At 43.0% G+C, this 16,472-nt stretch overlaps 1 protein-coding gene across 4 annotated transcripts in view; it reads right to left on the bottom strand.

Moving 5' to 3' along the window:
- PRKG1 (protein kinase cGMP-dependent 1) overlaps window positions 1–16,472 on the bottom strand; it is a 1,267,967-nt gene that overhangs the window by 338,469 nt on the left and 913,026 nt on the right. The window lies entirely within an intron of this gene.

The raw sequence follows: 16,472 nt of genomic DNA on the forward strand, positions 1-16,472 counted from the left end.
GCCGCTTTGTTAAAAGGGCACAAATAAGCCCCGGATTGGTCCCTAGTAAAGCCCCTCTGTCCCCCCACTTAGAGGTCAAAGTAAGGCAACATGACAATTATAAGTCTGGTCTCCGTGTCCAACACACCTAGATCCAAATCCTCCCTGGGTCACGTTCTTCGGTGAGTGTTCTTGTCAAATCTATCTGGAAAATAGGGTTAATACCACGTCCTGCACAGAGTTGTCTAAGAATGCAAGAAGTGACTTAAAGCCCATGAGGTCTGACACATAATGAATATTTAATAAATGGCAGCTATTGTTATTACTTAAGGACAATTACTCGGGGTCAAGAGTGAGCTTTTTTCTCAAATGTTGTTTTTCTATTGCTTTTCCAGATAGTAGAGTATATTCTGGGTATTTTTAGGATCATAAAAGCAGTTCTACTGAAAGGAGTTAAAGAACAACATTATCCTCAATTCAAAAAAATAAAATCAACACCAAACCCGTTCAGGAAAGAGAAAATGATAGTCTGTATTTTAAATGAGAAAACTTCTGAGGTGAGGAATGGAACAGAATATTTATAAGAATAAGTGAATTATCATGTTACAGTAACAAAAATTATCCTTTCTAATGAGGAGCTCTCAGGCTACATTTCTACATTATTCAGCAGAGAAAATTGCTTTCGACAGAGAAAAACTGAAAATAACACGAGGATTTCCATACATTAACTATTTACGGTAGTAATAGTTTTCTTCTTCTTCTTTTTTTTTTTAAATACAATTCTGAAAACAGAATTCCACAGGTGATTACTGGGAATGCAAATTTGTGTGGGATGATCTCATAAATGCTTAAATAAGAAACAATGCTAACAGTACCCTCCATAAATGTGAATTTTCTTATCTCTCTAGCACTGTGCTTACAGGCGTTTATTTACTACTGTGGATCACACTACAGAATGGAAGGTACAAAATTCATTCCTTGTTTTTTTCCAAACCTCCATCTTGATGACTATTATTTTCTATTGCATTAACTTATCCTAATACAACTGAAAATCTTTGGTTTCCCGCAGGAGTGATAACAACACTTTCAGCTGAGTGGAAGCTTCATAAGTTGATGTTCAAGGAAACTGTATTTATTAATCACATCACATCTGGCTTTCTCCATTGCCCCATGAAAGGGTTGACCGAGATCATTTCCAGGGTCCCTTCCTCTCTAGCTAGCATCTTACTCATTATCTTCCTACAATGTTTCTATTAGAGAGATTACCGTCATGTGGAGAAGTTCATTTGATCCCTGGTTCATCAGTTTTCAGGTCCTGACAGTGTAAAATAGGCTCAGTCCAGGACAATTAGTTCCATGTGGGATGGTTGCGGAAAAGGCGTCAAGAAGAACATTCAGTTCTGTGAGAGTCCAAAGAGCTTCACAGAACGGAAACCTACTCTAAGTCCTAACACTCCTTCAGCACACAAATTTATGCTGATGTTAGGAGCGAAGGGGAGAAAGACAAAAATGGAGTAGCCAGCACCCCAAGACTCACCATTGTCAATGGCCCGGGTGAGGGCTGGGAGAAGTGGAGAAAGCCAGGGAAACTACAAGATACTGTTAATTCTTACAGGGTTTAGCATGCCAGTGGTATTTTTGTAACTATATAAAAACAACTTGGGCAGGGGAGGGCGCCTGGCTGGCTCACCCGGTGGAGCGTGTGACTCTTGATCTTGGGGTTCAAGCCCCATGTTGGGTGGAGAGATTACTTAATAATAAAATCATACAAAGTAAAATAAATAAATGAAGAAATAATAAACAGCAACTGGGGGACATTTTCCCAAGTAAGAATATCTAACACCAAAATCAAATTAAAACTGTATTTGTCTTTCATCTCTTTTAATAGAAGCAAGCTCAAACATTAAAAAATCAATCTCATAATAGAAGACATTGTTTTAAATTAAATAATTAAAAAAAAACCTAACTATATTGTTTTTCTTTTATTATCATAGACTCATCATGGACCAATCAGGGGTCATGGGCATTCAAAGCCACTTTATTGATAATGTATTTCATAAACGTAAATACACCAATATTAAAGCACACGAATGCATCATTACTTCTATCCCAAAAAGGAGGAGTCCCAACTTCAGGGCAGAGGATTTGGGTAATCTAGAAATAAAATTAGGAAATAAACAGAAATGTCACCTAAAATATGACCAGATTAGAAAAATCCTTGCTCATAAAAAGAATGTGGTCGCTGAGAGGGGTGGCTGAGGAGGGAGACAGAGCACCAAGCTGGGGCACCCAGGGTGTCTCCCCTGTCCCCCTGGGTGCCCCCACACGCAGCACACTCAGCATGAACCTGGGGAGGCGGGCACTTCTCTCTGCACCCAACTACTGCTGTGGTCCTGTAGTAAATAATCCAAACAGCCCGCAAAACCCTTCTGGCTCAAGCCAGCAGTTTATTACAAGGCGCTCCATGCCTAGACTGGCATCTCCCATAGTCCGTTCGTGGGGTTCCGTGGAACCCAGATAGGTAAAAAGTGACAACAGTGTGCCCCCAAAACGGCCTTGGGTAAAGTCTGGGAACAAGTGATACAAATATCAAAAGATATTGTTAGGTTTCAGTATGTTTACATCCTGCAAGAGAAGGCTATCTAGGATGGCTATTTCTCATACACGTATATTACTGGGCAAATCGTTTTAGAGACTTTAATTTATTCTGTTTCTACACGTATATCAGAATTCAGATCTCAGCCAAATAATGCTGGGAAATAGATTATATAGCTGGGAGGGGGTATCCCTACAACATCTTGCCGTTTAAAAGCAAATTAACGTAATATTATGCCGGAGGGTTTGCCTTAAGGTTATTAAGCCCACTCTCGAACCATTGATAAATGTTTAGCAACTAGTTAAGGAGTCATGTTCGATTTAGCTCAATTTACAAAAATAAAATGGAAAATTAATTTCAGTTTTCTGTCTTTAGCCCTTTTGATTTATACACTGCAATTATGAGTGTGTTATTTTTGGGGGGAGGGGGGAGGGAGGTCTGGTTTGGGGTATATTTATCACTTGGCCTGGCATGCACAGTATTAATTATGCTCCTTGAATATCAAATAAAAGTAAAAGATGAGTGACCTGAGGCAACAGTCCCTGCCTGCAATTTCAAAATAACGGATCAAGTAAGTCAAAAGCAAAGCATGCATTTTAATCTACCGTACACAACTGTTGAGGCTGCATCTAAGCAACCGACTATTTTTAAAATAATAAAACCATTTTCCTATCATCTCTTTCTTCCAGTCAGTAGTAATTATGCCTGAGGTATCTTTAATTACCGTCAAACAATGGTGTTACGTCGGCCCTTTTGCAAATTCAGTGGCCGTCTGCAAATTCAGTGGAGGCGTCACCTCTGAGAGGCCAAGGTCTACAACGCGTAACCTTAGCTGCTTTGGAACAAATCCCAGGACCCTTTACGCCAGTCAAGAGGCAGAATGGAAGCAGGGGTCACTCTCCAGAATTCTCTTGGCCGCTGATTCCAAATCATCAGCACATTAAACAGACACCTCCTCCTCTCAATAGCTGCTCAAACAGCTTCTTTTCTAGAGCAGGGAATGATAATTAGGATTTCATAGTTTGGGACAGCCAGCATTAGCCTCATGGCTTTCCCTGGTGCGGATTAATAACAGTAGCTATAATGATGACAGCAAACGATAATAGTTCTAATTACTGATATTCATCTTAGGATGGTGAGCAGCTGTTAAAACATCTCTCTGGAAGTTCAAGTTCAGCCGCCTAGCTTTTTTTTTTTTTTGCCAAATAGAGAAAGCTTTAATGCTAATTAGGAAGGAAAATTACAAATTCGAATGTCAGTCAGAGTGCACCCTGATTGTTCTTTATTAACTTTTTCTCTTCCCCACCTTAAGCTTTCTGGCCCTTAAGCTTTTAACGGCTGACACTTCAAGTAATGAAGGGAGCCCCAGGGGGGCCTCCTGGTTTCCACTTAAAACAACCCTTTCCCGTTCAATAAGGGAAGCGCCTCATTGGTTTGCGGTTTGCATTAGAAGGCCGTGATGCACTTCCTGAAAGCTGTCACAAACTCCTTTATCTGGAGAGCCGCTGTCTACTAAGGGCTGTGCTAAGGCCCCTGCTATTGTGGCCAGAAGGGAGGCCACAGAACTGAGGCCCTATCTATTTCTTCCCAATCAGTTGCAGAAACCTCTCGCACATGACTTGACTTCTTGGCAAGCAAGTCCTTCATTTCACCTGTCGGTGGGTGCCTCCTAAATTCTCCAGGCCACCTGAACCGTGCGGGCGGCTGGGAGTGGGGAAATGCACTGTGACTGCGGTCTTCCATCCCAACTCCGTACGGGAACCTCCAAGCCGGACGACAGGGAAATCAGGGTCAGGCTTAAAGGTGGGGAATCGCTTCCAGGGCCCTGGAGAGCAAGGAGCAGGAACAGCGTCTGTTCAGGACCACCTGGGCACCGGCGCGGACCCCTCCAGAGTAAGGACGGGGGCCTGTCAGTGCTGTTTTGCATCAGGAGCCAGGAGAGCCTGGTGACTGTTGGCATTCCCTTCAATCAGGGGTTGTCACACTTTTTCCAGGAAGACCTAGCCGCTGAGTGGCCTGGGCTTTCAGACCCATTGTCTGCACTCTAACTGGGCAGCTCTCACTGCCGTGTAAGAGCAGTAGTGGACGACGAGAGAAGGCACGAGTGTGGCTGGCTTCCAGTAAAATTTACATTTGAATTTCATATAATGTTAACACGGCACGAAGCCTCATTCTTCTGACCTTTTTTTTCTCCAGACATTTAAAAAAAAAAAAAATCATTCTTAGGTCAATGACAGTCCAAAAATTGGTAGCAGGCAGTTTGGTGATCCCTGCCTTACATGGAAATGACAGTATTTTAGGGTAACGTCTTCTCAAATGATAATAGAAGTCCCATAAAACCAACAAACAACAACAACAAAAGAAATTCCAACCAACCAACCAACCAACCAACCAACCAACCAACTAACCAACCAAACCAGCCACAGAGCCAAGTGTTACTCTCCTTTGCAATCCTAGCATGACACCACCTGTCTCAAACGTCACACTGAATGGATAAGAGGAAGGGCATGGAGATCGCCTGTGGACACAGCTTGTGTCTGCTCCTGCTGGGTATGGCGAACCCCCTCCCTTCCATGAGGTTCTGTTCCATAACTAAACAAATTGGGGACCTACGGAAACTTCAATCCTTCTCCCTGTGTGAGCGGTTGGGCACATGCAACTGTGTGTGGTCCTCGTGGCCAATCTGTGACCTGACCTACAATGTTAACAGTGGCTATTTAAAATACAGGTTTTCAGACACCTTTCCCAGATATATTTCAGTCGCCCTGTGGCTGTTCCACATACGTGTATTTTAAGCAACATCCCCAACTGAGTCATGTGATCTAGTCTACTTAGGAAACCAATATGGAACCAAGGTTTACTCCAAGTTCAAAGTTCATGGCACAGAGTCCAACTTTCTTTAGAGCTGCAAGGCTGATCTTTTCTATTTTATATACATAAAGTTGTTTTTTAATTTTTTTTAAGTTTATTTTCAGACAGAGAGAGTGAGCAGAGGAGGGGCAGAGAGAGGGAGAGAGAAGTTTCTAGGGCTACTAAGAAGCGATACTCAAAAACAAAACAAAACCAAAATAGAAAACAAAACTATGGTAGACAAGAAATAGAGAAAATAGGCCATAAGCAGTCTACGGTGAATGGACCTGACGATACACAGGCAGGGCTGAAGGATCGCTTTGCGGCTGCTTCTCAACCGCTGTGCAAATACCAAACCCCTGGGAAACTGAGCAGCATGCAGAGCAAGAAAAGCCACAGTCGCCATGGAGGGGGAGGCTCCGTCTGAGCAAAGAGGTTGGGCAGGCCACACATCTATGACAGCTTTGCTCTAAACAGTGGTGACAGCTGTGAACCAAAGGGCGGCCATTCTCGCAATAAACTTCAACAGCATCTCTTCGCAGGAATAGCAATCCCATCAGAAGCACCATCTCTGAATACAAAAGACAAAGCTGGCTGTATCAATTCTGCTCTGGGTCAAACATCTAAAGAGGCTATTATCCCCTTCGCCACCTTTTCTACATTCCCAGACTCACGCTCCTGCAGGCCTAATTCTTGCTATTTTCCTTCATGTTCCTCACTGTTTCCCCCTTGTCACCGGCTCTCTGGCCCAGCTCTTGGCTCAGATTGCTTCTTCATGCGGGTGTCGTCTTGCCATTCTGAGTGCTGCAGACCTCTGACCTCAGCAGACCTATGATTTTGTACTGAAATAATTTTCTAATATGCTCAAAGAGAGGCACTGACTTCTTGATGCCTAATGTTATCTTGTTATTTAATTAGACAAAAAAACGATAGAATCAATAAATTACAGTAGTAGCTGACAATATATTCTGACTTTGTGCCATGGATTGGGTTAAGTGCTTTCTATGGATGTTACATTTAATAATTGAAATACAGTGGTTTCCCATGTGACACGTTAAGAGCTCAGAAACCATCACTCTCATCCCCACAAGAAAAAAAGCTCAACTGAAAATCAATCACTTTCCTTAGAGCCATCAGAGAAGTGAGGTCATGGGGCTTTGCTGCTTTGAAAGCTGGAGAGACAGTCAGAAAAGTGAGGTCACAGGGCTTTGCTGCTTTCAAAGCTGGAGAGACAGATGGGGTGAAACCCAGATTCGCAGCTAACCTACTGGGAGCAGAGGCCCAGAAGCAAAAACCCCCAGCCAGAGCCAATGTGGGCAGGAATGCTATAAAACCCTCACTGATGCATTGCCAGAGGCTCAGTGTAGATCAGCTGGGGGGAACTCCCCCCAACACTCTCAGGATTTTTACCCCCGAGGAATTCTACCAGGTGTTCATCCTGAAGATAAGGGGAAAACTCCAGTAGTTGTTCAGGGAAAGAAGAAAACTAATGATTCTGAACTATATTCAGAGCCCTTTGTTCTCTTTACAAGGCCTGTGTTCAAGAGAAACTATTCTACTAGAGCTTAAGGGAGCTTCTGCCAAAGATTAACCAACCTGGGTAAAGAAAACACTCAACTCCAGGTCCCTCTAGCTTTGATGAGTGGGGAGACAAACTCCTCACTTGGGCTCACTCTAAAAGTGAGACCTCAGGGGCGCCTGGGTGGCTCAGTTGGTTAAGCTTCTGACTTCGGCTCAGATCACGATCTCACCGTTGGTGAGTTCGAGCCCTAAATCTGGCCCTGTGCTGATAGCTCAGAGTCTGGAGCCGGCTTCACATTCTGTGTCTCCCTCTCTCTTGGCCCCTCCCCTGCTCACACTGTGTGTGTGTGTCTCTCTGTCAAAAATAAACATTAACAAAAATTTTTAATAAAAGAAAAAAAGACTGAGACCTCATGATAGGGCTATGGAACAAATCCCTTCCACTCTACAGGTTACCATGTGTGGTGATTAATGTCCACTTGACTCGATCATAGGGTGTCTGGTATTTGACTTAATATTACATCTGTGCACATGTGAGAGGGTTTCTGGATAAATGAACATTTTAATCTGTGGACTCAATGAAGGCAGTCTGTCCTTCCAAATGTGGGTGAGAGCATCATGCACTTGGTTGAGAGCCTGAATAGAACAAAAGGGTGGAGGAAAGAAGAATTTGACCCTTCTTGCCATACTGCTTAAGCTGGGACATCAACCTCCTGCACTTGGCCTTCAGACCCAGACTGGAGTCCACGCTGTCAGCTCCTCTGGTCTCGCATCGTCAGATTTGGACTGAATTACACCACTGGGTTCCCTGGATCTCCAGCTTACAGACAGCAGGTTGTAAATATAAATATATAAATATGAATCTCTTATTAGATCTTATTAGAATCTCTTTTTCTCCTCTCTAGAGAATCCAGGGGTTCACAGCTATAAGACTCCAAGTCTCAGAATCAATTAAGGAAGAGTTTCCAGGGCAACTCAAAGAAAACAGATTGGAAAAAAAAAAAAAACATGGACACTGGAGGTAGTTTTAGCCTTTGACACCACAACTACAGTAAGCACAGGCTAACACCCAAGTCAACATAAAGCCTCCCACTAAAGGCCCATTTGCCTCCTTTCATTTTACCTGCTGCATCATATCCAGCTTTCAGTAACAACAACAACAAAAATCACCAGGCATGCTAGCAGACAAAAACAAAACAAGCAAACAAAAACAAAAAAACAAAAAACAAACCACCACAATTTGAAAACACAAAGTAAGACTCAGAATCAAAGTCAAACATGGCAGAAATTTTGGAATTATTAACAGGGAATTTAAAGAAACTATGAATAATATAATACACTAAGGAAAAGTAGAGAGCATTCTAGAAAAAATGGGTAATGTAAGCAGAGAGATAGAAAACCTAAGACAGAATCAAAGGGGTAACAAGAAAACATGTAAATGGAAACTTCCAAAATCAAAATAGAAAAAAGAATGGGTGTAAAGAAAAGAAGATCCAACAAATGACAATTACAAAAGTTGTCACATGTATAATCGGACGAGAGAAAGAAACACAAGAAATGATTGAAATCAAAATGGTTGAGAGGGTTCTGAAATTAATGTTAGACACAACCACAGATCCAGAAAGCTCAGAGAAAATCAAAAAGGATGAATCATATTCAAGCTGCTGGAAATCAAAGACAAGGGTAAAACTAAACACGTCACCCAGGGAGGAAGAAGGATAAGGATTATACCAAGCATCTCTTCAGAAACCCACAAGCAAGAGGAGAACGGAGCAAAAATTTTAAAGTGTTGAAAGAAATCAACAACCCGTACCACCATCCTAGGATTCTGCATATGGTGAAATTGTCCTTTAAAAGTGAAAGAGAAATAGAGACTTTCTTGCCCCCCCCCACAAAAAAATAGTTACAATGTATGGGGTATTTTAGCTTACAAGTAAGTGAAATGAATGACAGTAGGGTAAGAGGAGGGACTACTTGGGGATAAGGTCCTACCTTATACTACCTGTAAAGTGGTACAGAGCTTCCTGGAAGAGGACCTGGGTTAGTTATAGATGTGTATTTCAAACTCAAAGCCAACTACTAAAAAAAAAACATTTAAAATATATATAATTTATAGGCTAAGAAAGGAGAGAAAATGAAACTGTAGGAAATGTATAGTTTAAACCACAGGGAGCACAAAAAGATTGTAGGAAAGAAAGAAAAAAAGGAGACAAAGAGAAAATATATGAATATAAAACAGATATATGGCAGATACTAATTCAGATACATGAAGCATAAGTAGTTTTAAATAGTCTTTAAACATTAACAGTCTAAATATTCCAATCAAAATTTCATAAACTGCCAGAGTAATTTCAAAACATAACCAAAAAAGCAAGACTAAGATCTAACTATAGGCTGTCTAGAAGAACTCTACTTCAAATATAAAGACAGAAAGATTAAAATTTAAGGGATAGAAAACGATATACCATGTTAACACCAATCAAAAGAAAGTAGCTATGTTAATTTCAGATAATTCAGACTTCAAAATTATCAGGGATAAAGAGGGACATTACATAATGATGAAAGGACAAATTGTCCAAGAAAACATAATGATGCTTTAATGTGTATGTGCCTAATAACAAAATGTCTAAATACATAAGTCAAAAAAATCATAGAAACGCAAGGAGAAAGCGATGATCTACTATTAAAATTGGAGACTTCAGTGCTTCTGTATTACTGACAGATCCGGAAGGCAGAAATTCAGTAAGAATACGATTGAACAGCAATATCAATCAACAAGATCAATTGATATGTATTGAATAACTCATCCTACATGCAACTATACATTGCTCTCAAGCTCTCATTGAACATTCACTAGGACCACAGTTGGAGCCATAAAACATACCTTAAATTCCAAAGAATAAAATTCATACAACCTATGTGACTGGGATTGATGTAGAAATCAGTAACAGGAAGATAGCTGAAACTCCCCACTCCCAAAATGTGCACATTAAACAAAACACTTCTAAATAATACATGACTCAAAGAAAAAGTCTTGAGAAAAAGACTATTTTAGAATAAGTGAAAATTTCTTGAATGCAGCCAACATAGGGCTTAGAGAGAAGTTTCTAGCACTGAATGCATATGTCGGAAAAGAAGATCTAATATCAATAACCTAAATATCAAGAACAAATTAAATCCAAAGTAAGCCAAGGAAAATAAATAATAATAGAGCAGAAATCAGTAAAATAGAAAACAGCAAATCAACGGAAATAAATCAATGTAATCAAAAGCTTGTTCTGTGAAACTAAATAAAACCCATCAACTTCTAGTCAGGCTAACAAAAAAAGAGAGACGACACAGATTACTAACATCAGAAATGAAAGAGGAAAGATCACTACAGATAGTAGAAAAAAATTAATAAAGAAATATTATGGATGAATCACTAAATTATACTCCTAAAAACCAATGTTACATTATGGTAACTAACTAGAATTTAAAATAAAAAAAAGAATTATGGTAACAATTTCAAATGTAAGATATTGATAATAAGGTAAATTGAGGGTGGAGAGAAGGGAGTGTGTGAGAACAGTATTTTCTGCTCAACTTTTCTGTCAACTTAAAACCTCTTGAAATAATAAAGTCCATTAATAAGGAAAAATATTAAAAAAAATGAAAAACAGTTGTATGATATAGATCTTATTACACTTTCGAAAAAAGAAACTAAAACTTAGGAAAGTTAATGTGCAAGGTCACATAGTAGTGAATTGTGGACCAGCATTAACAAGTGTTGCTAAGATGTGGCACCTGGGTGGCTCAGTTGGTTAAGTGTCTGACCTGGGCTCAGGTCATGATCTCACCGTCTTTGAGTTCAAGCCCCGCAGTGGGCTCTGTGCTGACATCCTGGAGCCTGCTTTGGATTCTGTGTCTCCCTATCGCTCTGCCCCTTCCCCACTCATACTCTCTCTCTCAAAAATAAATAAGCATTAAAAAAAATTTTTTTTTAAATAAAAAAAGTGTTGCCAAGACTGAAATCCAAGCATTATAATATGGAGATAAAGATACAGACATATACGTATGTATACATATATACACAGAGACATAGATATACATATATACATATGCATGTGTACGTATTTTGTTGATTTTCAGGGGCAGATAGATTTTATTGGCCTGGTACTGGGACAATGACTCTCCCTTGTGGCAGGGTTTGGAGGGGAGAATGCAGATACACTCCAAGGGCCTCTTGTGGTCCAGTCCCGGGTTCTGGCTGTGCTAGTTGAAGGTGAGCCCAGGGCCAGGCTGGCGTGCAGCTGCAAAGCCCGACTTTCCGGCTGGTTGGCAGTAGAGGTTGCTGGGGGAAGAGAAGGATTCTGGGGGCTGGAGGCAGCCCTCAGGGTACAGACAGGATGAGCAGGGAAGCCTGTCTGTTGGTGGCCATGTTCTACCTGCTCTCGTAAGGCCAGGACGCCAGCAGGCCGGGGGAGCCCTGTGGAGGGCCGGAGGCGCACAGGGCTGTGATAAAGCCAGGTCCCACGTGGGTGGCTGGACATGCTCAAGGCGCTCTGAGCTGTGGTGAGGACTGATGTGGGGACAGAGGCAGGAGGAGATGGCAGATACATTAAATCTCCTTACACCCTGCAGCCCACGGACAAACACTTGAGGCAAGCAGGGTGAAATGTTTCTCCAGGAACCCCCTGTTGTCTCAACGCTAATGCTTTGCTGGAAGGAAAACCACCCTAGCTTGACAACAGCCAGGCCTCCAGGAGCCTGGGCGTCTTCTCTAGCATATGAAAATCTCGCTGGAAACTTCCCCTGGACTTTACCTCCCCCAGTCTCTCCTCCTGGTCCCCGGTCAGCTCTTCCTGCCCACGGGTCCTGTCCCTGAGCTTTAATAAAATCACCTTTTTGCATCAAAGATGTCTTTAGAAATTCTGGAGCCGTGGGCTCCAGATCCCATGAACCCCACCGTCACCCCAAAAAGTCCTCCTCAAGGACTACAGAAAGACCGTGTGGCCCTGGAGCGGGGGCGCTGAGCCGTCCCAGAGGCACCTCCTGGGCTGCCGGGGAGTTGCCCACGTTCTGTGGTCTCTGCAAAAAGCGGGCCCACACAGGACCGCGTCCTAAGCGGTCGGGAGTCCAAACATGAGCTTGGCCCTGACGGCTGCCACGAGTGTACCTGGGGGCTGTGTCCTGCAGGGCTCCGGGCAGGCGAAGACGGCGAGCTCCCCTGCACAGGGCCAGGCTCTGCCCCGAGTGCAGCACTTGTCAGAGGGGTCATCACAGCAGTTTGGTTTCCCGTCGGGTTTTCTTTCTCACGGAAACCTTTCTTGAGCTGCTGGAAAAGCCTATTCTCCTCCTCTAGGGCCAGGAACTTCTGCTATCGCCACTTAGGGTTTCTTCTTTGGTCTCCTCTAGTGACATTCTCTGGGCCGTGGGTGCTCAGCCCTGTCACCTCTGATAAAATGTCTACCTCTTTGTTGATAAAGAAGTTGACCCCAGCTCAGCCCTCTGCCCAGGGCCATTTTATCTGAGAGCCGGAATCCGTTATTTAGGAGGTTTCCTCTTCTGTAGAATATCTATCCTCCCAAGGTTTGTGCTTTATCTTTCAGGGATGGGTAAGGTGGAGGAGAGAGTAATTAAGGAATTCCTTTCCCGTGACCCTCTAGCCTTCGGCTCCCTCCACCTCTGTCTTCCACCTTGACTTTGGGTCCTAGGGAATCCTCTACCAGCCCCTTCGATTGTGTGTCATCCGATAATGCTCCAGGACTCCTGCCTTGCACAATGCGTGTCCCACATCCTGGACAAGTTTACATTCTGGTTGCGCTGAAAGCATCTAAATGTAAAATCAAACAGCTGTGTTTCCCCACTCATGTAGCACATATTTACTGAAACCCTATTCAGACTATTCATTCGACAAATATTGGTTATGTAGTAAGTGCCGGGGAGAATTCTTGTGCAAATCCTTGCTCTGCTGGAAATAGGATAGCCGTCCAGACACATCCTACCCTTAAGGTACTTCTGGACAATTGGGAAATGGCCAAGTTCCCATCAGTCTAGGAACAAGCATGTGACTTTGAAGTCATATGCTGACAAAGAGAGCAAGGGAACCACAAACCAGAGGAGAAAGCAGAGTCAGGTAACTGGAATAGCCCACTGCTCTCAGGCCCACAGTGATTAACGATTCTTGGAAGCGTAAAGTGACCTGCCCAGCATCGTACAAAGCAGAGAATTGCACAGTGATGGTGCACTGCAGCTCTATTTAGAAGACGAACCACGTTACCTTTATTAAAATAATAATTTTTAGGTGTAATAAAAAAAGAAGGGTAGGTCCTACCTGAGAGCTAAGAGATGCTCACTGATGGCATCCCGTAACAAGTAAGGGAACACATGGGGCCTAAGACTCAGAGAAGGGTCCTCGCTCCCCTGAAGCTCTGGCTGGCCACGGTCTCCTCCTCCTCCTCGTTCCTACTGACTGACAACTGATAAACGTTCACACCTCAGACACACTGCCTGCCCCGGTTCAGAGGCTTATCTACCAGGAAACAGCCCGCAGGCACTGGCCTCCAAATGGCTCGATTCCTTCTCTGCAGGGGATGGTGCGCTGCCTTCCTCCGGGTTCCTAGGGCTCAGGTAGCCGAAGGTCTGGGGAGACCTGGGAATGAAGGGCCACTCCACCATCCTCTCCAAGCTGACTGATGACTCCATCACAGATGAGCTCTGTGTTTGGTGACGAAAACAGAAGTCCAACTGTTTTTCTCTCTTATCTTTTGCTTTTTACTAGCATGTTGTAAGCACAAGTGGGCTTCTTGTCCTTCATCGATTTAGGTCTTGGACGCCGACTGTGTATAAGTCCCTGAACTAGGTTTTTTGGCAGCTATGAACACATCTCAGATGAAGGAAGGAAGGGAAGAGGGCAAGAGAGAGAGGCGGGGGGGGAGACAGAAAGAGAAAGAGAGAGGGAGGGAGGGAGGGAGGGAGAACAGAAATTGAAGATCTTGGCTCCTAGTCTCTTATAATCAGAGCGGTTGGTCTAATTCAGACCCGGTGTTTATCACTACGCTCTGTAAAAAGAATCCAGGGCTCATTATGATCGACGCCAATACTATCAAATGGCATTTTGTAAATGGAATGTCATCCTCATGCTAAAGGGAAGCCACTGATTTACAGTCTCACAGAAATTCACCGTTTGTTTACAAGCCCCATAAAAGGCAGCAAATCACCAGTACCAAGCAGGTCTGTATATTCTTATGCAGCAACCATTTCAAGCACTTTCTCTGAATGTTTTCTAGAAAGCTGATTTATTACCGATTGGTTTCCTATTTGCAGAGAACATACATTTTAATGAATTACAAGCAGCATGGAGCAGGAAAGCATACATATTCTGGTGAGAAAATGACTAGAAATGCCTTCAGAGTTTGGGGCTAGCAGAAAATAGATTACTGTCATCGCAAATTAAATGCGGACTGGGAGAAAACTAATTTTGCCCCGAAAAAAAAAAATACAAGAAAACATTTTTAGAAGAAAGCATCTCCTATTTATAAGAAAGAGTGGGGGTGAGGGTTTTCTTATTCATTTAATCCACAAATTTTCAAAATCTAATGCAGTACAGTGGTGAAAGATGCTGATTGTAGTGCCAGAGTGGGTTAAAATTCCTCCTCGTTTACCTAGCTGTGTTGCCCGAGCCCCGGTTCCCCAGCTAGAAGTTGGGAATGCCTTAATAGGATTTACCTGGGCTGGTATTTAACAGAAGACCCAGGCTAGCCCTGCGTTCGCATCATTAAGTAGACAGGATGTCTGCTGTTTGTGTTAGCTCACAGAAAGCTCGCTGAGAATGTCATTATACAGAAACGCCATTAGGCCAAAGTTGCACACGCGATATCGTCCCGGCATCCAATCAACGCGTAAGTGTCCACGACATCCCGACTAAATGTCTTCATGCACTGCAGCCTTCCAAATATGTATTCTATCCGCTAATCCTTCACATTTTGTACTGTATTTTGCCATCCACGCCATGTGCACGCCTGTCAACCCGAAGGCCACCTCTTCCGAGATAACTCTCCAAACCGTCCATCCCTGGTACTGTCTACCGTATCACCCGATTTTATTTCCTTCACACATTTAGCAGACTTTCCCAAGTGCATCATACCTGCGGTTTGCAGCAGAATTTGTGTCTGTACTACTGACATTTGGGGCTGGATACTTGTTGAAGTGCTGTCCTGTGCAACGGAGGATGCTTCGTATCATCCCTGCTTCTAACCACGGGAGGCCGACAGCAGCCGCCTGCCACCCTCACCTGGGGTTGTAACAACCGCAGGTGACCCCAGACACCACCGATGCCTTCTCAGCCTTCCAGATGGAGACATGAGTAGGACTCGGGACAGCCCACACACCCGACAGCCATGAACAGTCTCGTGCGTGTGCCTGCCATGTGTGCAAGACATGTGTTTTCTACGCGTGCCGATAGGTGGATTCGTTGGTAAGCACTGCTGACCAGCATCCAAGATGGCGTGTTTACGTTTAATGATTTTACGTTCATCATCCAGCGTAAGACCACGGCAATGCTACGAGAGGCAGAAATGGATGCTATCCCCATTCGTAAATGAGACATTGATGAATAATGGGTTAACTAGGTTGCTAAAGTCTCACTGTTTTTAGAGACTAAGCATCCCATCCCCAACACAGACAATATAGTCTACTTAGAAAACAATCCAATACTCTCAACCCCAAAGTCTTCTCCAGGACAAATTTCTAAGTTCCTTCAATTGTTTCCTTACATCATCTCCCGCAATATTGCTCATATTCCACCACCTCTTTACCATCCTATCCTTCCATTCTTTCTTCTTTTACATTTCTCCGAAAGCTTTAAGATAGAATTCACAGATTATAAAATTCAACCATTTAAAGTCCACAATTCCACGGTTTTCAGTATAGATACTCGTGCAACTATCACCAAGATCTAATTTCAAAATATTTTCATCACCCTGAAAAGACACCCATGCTCATTAATCACTCCCCATGCCCCTCAACCTCCTGGGTTCTAGCTCTACAGACCTGCCTATTCTGGGCATTTCGTTTCAATAGACTCATTCGATGTATGGCATTTTATAGCCGAATAATATTGCACTGTATGAGCACAGCACATTTGATTTACTTATTATGTTTCTACTTCTAGGCTATTAGGAATAATACTGCCATGGACATTCATTTACAATCTTTTGTGTGGACATCTATTTTCTTTTTTTTTTTTTTTAAGTTTACTTATTTTTGAAATAGCGGGGGAAGACAGAGAGGGAGGAGGAGAGAGGATTCCAAGCCAGTTCCACTCTGTCAGCACAGAGCATAACACAGGGCTTGAACTCAAGGACAGTGAGATCATGACCTGAGCTGAAGTCAAGAGTCGGATGCTTAACCGACCGAGCCACTCAGGTGCCCCTGGATGTCTATTTTCGATTCTCTTGGAAAATACCCAATAACAGAACATATGCATCACATGGTAACCCTGTGTCTGCTATGTCAAGGAGTTGCCTGACTTTCAAAGAAGCCA

This window comes from Puma concolor, chromosome D2 (genome assembly GCF_028749965.1).
Source record: "Puma concolor isolate L17-30 chromosome D2, mPumCon1.1.hap2, whole genome shotgun sequence".
NCBI classification, from domain to species: Eukaryota; Metazoa; Chordata; class Mammalia; order Carnivora; family Felidae; genus Puma; species Puma concolor.